Source organism: Microtus ochrogaster, chromosome 18 (assembly GCF_000317375.1).
Source record: "Microtus ochrogaster isolate Prairie Vole_2 chromosome 18, MicOch1.0, whole genome shotgun sequence".
NCBI lineage: Eukaryota > Metazoa > Chordata > Mammalia > Rodentia > Cricetidae > Microtus > Microtus ochrogaster.
In genome coordinates this window covers 21,525,475-21,531,463 of record NC_022020.1, presented here as the reverse complement: position 1 = coordinate 21,531,463, position 5,989 = coordinate 21,525,475, and the positions used below count along the sequence as shown (strand labels likewise).

Below are 5,989 nucleotides of genomic sequence, written 5' to 3'. Positions count from 1 at the left end.
GAGAGAGAGAGAGAGAGAGAGAGAGAGAGAGAGAGAGAGAGAGAGAGAGAGAATAAAAGAAGATCCATGTCTGAGCTGCTTCATACACTGAGTCAGTCTCTTCAAAATTCTTTAAATACATTTGTTCATTTAATGGAGGTGGGGCATTTGGGCCATGACAAGCTCACGAAGGCCAGAAAGCCACTTCTGGGAGTCTATTCTGTCTTTCCACCGTGTACACCCCAGGTAGAAGACTCGGACATCAGGTTCTGCAGCAAGGACCTGTACCCACTGAGCATCTGCTCAGTCCCCTGAGTCACTCTCTTTAAAATCACCTGCTGAGCACCTGCGAAGGGCTGTGCACTGGCCTGCAATGACTATGTAATAGTCCAAAGAGCCAACCCTTGGACCCTGCCTTCTGGAAGCCACCTCAGGATTACTGCAAAGAACCTCTACATGAGCTTCTATGCTTGCATTTGTGTCACACCTTGCTCCCGCGTTGACTAAGAATCATGGAAAAATTCATCATCACACTAAACACCCAATTTTAAAGGAACATGTAATCACCAAAGAGGCTAAGCCATCAGAAGAGAGTACAAAACAGATCAGTGGTCGGCGGGGTGCAGCAAATAGGCTGTGGAGCCCTAAAAGATGGTGCAAGGAAAAGGCTTGGAACCGGGGAAGTATTAGCCAAGAGAATATTCAGGGAGGTGCTTGGCAAAAGAAAAAGAAGGGGGAAGGGAAAAAGATGATTCTGATTCCTCACCAACTCTAGCATAGACTGAATTGTCCCCTTCAAATGTATATGCTGATAAAACATGACTACAATACAGCATGAAAGTAACAGGGAAACTTCCCAGGGCACAAAGGAAACTAACGGTGTGGATTGAGAAAGTGGAGACAGAGGAATATGGGGGAGATGCTCAGAGTAGCATATATATGAAAATATTCTTAGATAACACAGTACAAGGTAGAAGCTCATGTGTTGAAACCTATTCTCTTAGTGTGGCAACTGGAATACAGTCTTTGGGAAGGAGTTGTGTTCAGGATCAACTCCTGAAGATAGAGCTCTCAAGACAGGGTAGATGATCTCATGAGACACCAAAGAGCTTAGAGAAATTCTTCTAATATATACAATATACATAGATATGGATATACATGTATGTATACATGTGTATATTCCTCTTCCCTTCTATCTTCTGAGAACACAGCAGAAGATAACCACCACTCAAAACAGGAAGAAAGTTCTCCGTGGGGTAAAGAGATTGGCCGGCATCTTGGTTTTGAACCCCTCTCCTCCAGATCTGTGCAAAACAAACGTTTGTGGTTTAAGCCACCCAGGGATTTCTTGTTGTGGTCCAAGCAGACAGAGCTAAGACATGCCAAGAGCACTAGCTGAAGACCTTCTAGAAAAGACACATTTGTGGTTCCTTGCAAGCAGCATTTGCTGGGCCAGAGTTAACAGACCCTGCTAAAACACAGCTCCTCCCTCTCCAGGTTTCTTCCCTCCACACCTAAGCGTCCTCTGGCACCAGCCCCCTTTGGAGACTAGCTGAGGCTAGTTCAGATTCCTGGGTGCCCAGTGAATCTTTTGGAGACACCAGTGTTTTCTTAAAGTTTTGGAAGGAAAAAAATACAATAAGGACTTGGAGGCGAAGAAAGAAGAATTTCTCTCCACAGAACTGTGCCAAGTGGACATTGCTCAGGGCAACTCTGCCAAATGGTCTGCAAGACACGGCGTCAAATGACTCTGCCTCATAGTGGAGTCTGGCATGTTCAGATCTATGCCCCAAAATAACACTTTCTAACTGAGCCACAACTTGTTAGTAGGATGGCAGACCACATGAGTTCAGCAAATATTTTGAATAAAAAAGAATATAATGAAACGGTATAAAACATAAAATACTATATTATAGTGCTGACAGTAAGATTAGGCATCAGCTAGTGAAACTGTTTCTAGTCTATACAAATGACCACATAGTTCACTATTTAAAATCGAGCTGGAGCCTAAACAACAAAAGATACAAATAGATAAGACAGGCAGACAGACAAGATAGACAACAGATAACTGAGCTGTCACATAAACCCTTTTTTTTAAATAATGACTTTAGTTGGTGGGAGCTAAAGGTCACAAACCTAAGGCAACTATAGTAAAAATCCAGAATAATTGAATGTGTTTTCTTTTAGTCAAGTGGGCTAACATTTGGTTTTCCGCATTTGGATGTTTGGGAACACAGCTGAGTTCATTAGAAACATCCTTTCAAAATGGTGCAACAAGTCCAAACAAAAGATAATGGCCAATGGACATCAGGATGTGGGTTCGGATGCACAGGGCCAAACCCTCACCACAGAGCACAGCAAGCCAAGTCTTGTCTTCCCATTCACCAAACCACCAGGAAGAATGGAAGTCAGAGGTAAGCTCTCTGCTCCATTAGAAAAGCCTTGGAACACCGGTCTCTCAAATCACTGGGGGGACCGGCTGCTCTCCAGGCGTGGATTCCTGCATAGGATCACGGCCAGCTCATATCTTTAAGTAGCCTGCTTGGCATAATGTCACTTCTGTAAACTTAACAAGCTCTAGAAATACCAAAATATTTCAGTTTTGATTTAAAAAAAAAAACAAAAAAACATGGTTTGCCTGACACTTTCAAATAATTCATTCATTATGCCTACACATACTGCCAAAAAAAGTTACCCCTGCCTTGTGCCGGATGACTACAAAAGGATCATTCTGTCAATACCTGCTTTCTCTAAGCACAGTCCAGGGCAGTGGTTCTCAACCTGGGGGTTGTGACCCCTTTAGGGGGTCACATATCAGATATTTACATTATGATTCATAGCTAGCAAAATTGCAGTCATGAAGTAGCAGTGAAAATAATTTTATGGTGGGGGTCACCACAACATAACGAACTGTATTAAAGGGTTGCAGCCTTCCGAAGGTTGAGAACCACTGGCTCAGGGGCTTTAGGAATTTAGCTCCACTTGACCCTCCAGGCACATTCTCAGGGTATATGGTCCACATGGCCTTGAATCTAACTTTCCTGGAATCAGGAGTCACCACTTTATAACAGATCACTTTAGGAGATGAAACAAAAAAATCTCCAATTTACCTGCAGGGGCGTGTGTATACTGAACCCATTCACCTACAGGGGATTGTCTACACTGCGACACTAACCAGTGGCCCACCCAGCACCAGAATGCTGCTGACTGAGTGTCACAGTAACAACTGGGAATGAAAGAATCAAGCTGACTGTAGGGTCACCACTGGCCCCCAGATTTGACCCAAAACAGAATGATCAATCTTGAGATCAATTCAAGTGAGCTCAAATGGATCACTAGTGCAAAGACCAAACACCTTTGTGGTTCCATCAGTGAGTACAAAAGTTCTGTTTTTTAGCTCCATAGATTTTTAACAATTATAGCTGGCATGCCAGTTGGTCCATGTGTTAGGTTTATCTCATTGAGAAAAAATAACAGATTATGAAGTAAAAAAAAATATATCGATCATTTCAACGAAATGGTGCGAGCTCACTACTCATCAACCTACAGAGGAGGTGTTCAGCAATGGGCACTGCCGCTGGGGAAGGGTTATGTTTTTCTTCTTAGAATAGTTTAATTTGGTGATTGTAGGGTAACAAAAAGTCTATATAGCAGGGCAAGTCTTAGCAATTTATAGTAGATTTATAAGTATAACCCCAAGAGAACGCAGACTGTAGGGCCAAATTAAAACCAAGCCAACTTCAAAAACAGCTTCCCTGTGAATCCACCATCCTATGGACATGTACACTCGGAATTCTCCCACTTCTCAAATCAAAGTGTTTGAAGTGATGGCAAAGCTTCTTTATAGTGCAATTAGTACATAGGAATTCGTTAGGGGCTTCTGGGGCATTGCTCAGGGGCGCTGTGGGGCCATCCCTCAGCTGCAGCAGGCATTTCCTCCCTACCTGGCAACTTCTAAAGCACTGAGGAACCAATTTTAAGTAGATTATCTCTTTAATCAATTCTATACCACAATGCTCAGCACGTCACCCAAGTATGATTTCCTGAACCTTACAAAAGCATCCGTTGCTACCTCACAACAGCCTTGCGATGAGCCCCCCCCCCAGAAACATGTCTGAAAAACAGGCGTGGACGTATACACTGCTCAGTGCTCAAATAGCTTGAGGATTTTAAACAGCAAGAATAACAAATTCCCTTTCAAAAGTTTTACCTTTTTACACACCACTTGTATTCAGGAAAGGCAAATCAGAGCGAGCAAATCCTTCCCACTAAGTACTAACGCCCAAAATCCAATGACATCGTCTCTTAACAGCATCAAAAAATTAAAATTAAAAAGCTGTTAGATAAGCCACTACCAGCAAAAGGGGAATGATTAAATTGCACGGGGGGGGGAGTTACAACTTGGCAACAGTTTTCAATCGTGTTCAGATTCCCTCCGATGGACGCTTTGCATTTGAACAGTACTGAAAACAAGTCTCCTTCCGTGCTTGTGGACAGCAGAAAGGGGGGGGGGATACAAAAATAATTATCAGTGGGTAAAGATCTGAGAACATACGGAATCAATCTCAAGGTAAAACCTGTTCAGATCTTCAGAGTGGGGATGAGGGGGCGCATCTGCTTTCCCAACGGGATGACTTTTTGCATACACGATTTAAATAAACCACTCGAGCACATAAAAGAGGAGCCTCAAAGCTCTTCTCACTAATTACCCCTGCCTGGCCCCCATGAGTTGCTTTCTCTTTAAATCCTCACTACTTCATTACTCTGCCTTTAACTCTTCTAAATGATTCATTCTCGCCTTCTCCTGAGCACACGCTATGGGGAAGCTAGTATTTAGGTTAAATTTCTAGTGCCACTTGCTTTGGAGAGCGTGATGAGGGGAAGCAGGAAGAATCTAATTTAATAATTCCATCACGGTGGAGAGGGGCACAATTGCAGTCCCCAACCCAAAACTAACTAGACACACAAGTCCCTCTGACAAACTATAATCTGTGCAAAGACACTAATTAGGAAAGCAGAGTCCACGTGCGGTAGGAGAGATCACCCAAGTGGCAGCCAGTTCCACACTGGCAGGGCGGGAGAGTCTGGCGGAGGCTCGCAGCTGCACCGGCCTAGGCGCTCAGGGGAGAGCCTGGTTGCCTCGGACTAGAGTTTAGCTCTTGCCCAGATACTGTCTAGGCAGGGGAGAGATCAAAGGTAGAGGAGGCTAGTCCGGCACCCTCAGGTGTCGCAGCGAGAGGGACCACTAACGTGCACGCTGTAGGCAATCCCCAGCCCCAGCCCGCGCCTCCACGCTCCGCCTGGTCCAGCGCCCCTCGTCTTACCGTCCCAGCTCTGACTCCACCTCGAAGAAATTGCTCAGAGCATCCCGGTTGGAGCCGTCGATCCAGTAATCCGGGACGAGGTTCCCAGACCCTGGGGCATTGGCAGTGACCGAGGAGCAGGACGAGGAACAGGAGGGCACCGTGACTTTCAGCATCTTCGCCGCGGGACTCCGGAAGCCGCCGCCGCTGCCCGAGCCGGAGCCGCCAGCCGCCGCCTGCAACACGGAGCGAGAGGAGGCGTCCTTCAGCGCGCACACGCCCACCGCCGCGCCGGGCTGCGGCTCGCCTCCGCGCTCGGGAGCGGGAGCGAGGGCGGGCGGAGAGCCTGAGACGGTGAGCACCAGCGCAGGGGAACCCGGAGCCACCACCAGCCGGCAGAGACCAAGTAGGGCGCCGCAGAGCTCTGGCGCCCTCCCCCTCGCTCCCGCCGCCCCACCTCCGCGCCTCCCTCCCTGCCAGCCCCCTCCCTGTGCTGCTCTCTCAGGCTGTGGCAGCCGCCGGCCACCTATAGCGTTTGCAAAAAACAGGAGCTGGCGGGGGGGGGGGGGGGGGGGGGGGGGGGGGGGGACACTAGGACCCCGAGCAAGCGAATGAGCGTTTTCCTTTACGCCCTCCGGCAAGAGCCCGCAGCCAGGAAAGAGACCGCTCTGTCGGAGGCGAGCACCGGGTGTGGAGGCCACCAAGTG

The 5,989-nt window shown here is 47.3% G+C and overlaps 1 protein-coding gene across 1 annotated transcript in view; it reads right to left on the bottom strand.

Moving 5' to 3' along the window:
* Nucleotides 1-5,727, bottom strand: part of Camk4 (calcium/calmodulin dependent protein kinase IV) — a 223,147-nt gene extending 217,420 nt beyond the window's left edge. Inside the window, exon 1 of the mRNA XM_013349620.2 lies at nt 5,304-5,727. The gene's annotated coding sequence lies outside the window, so the exon portion shown is untranslated. The remainder of the gene's footprint in view (nt 1-5,303) is intronic.
* Between the last annotated feature and the right edge of the window lie 262 nt (nt 5,728-5,989).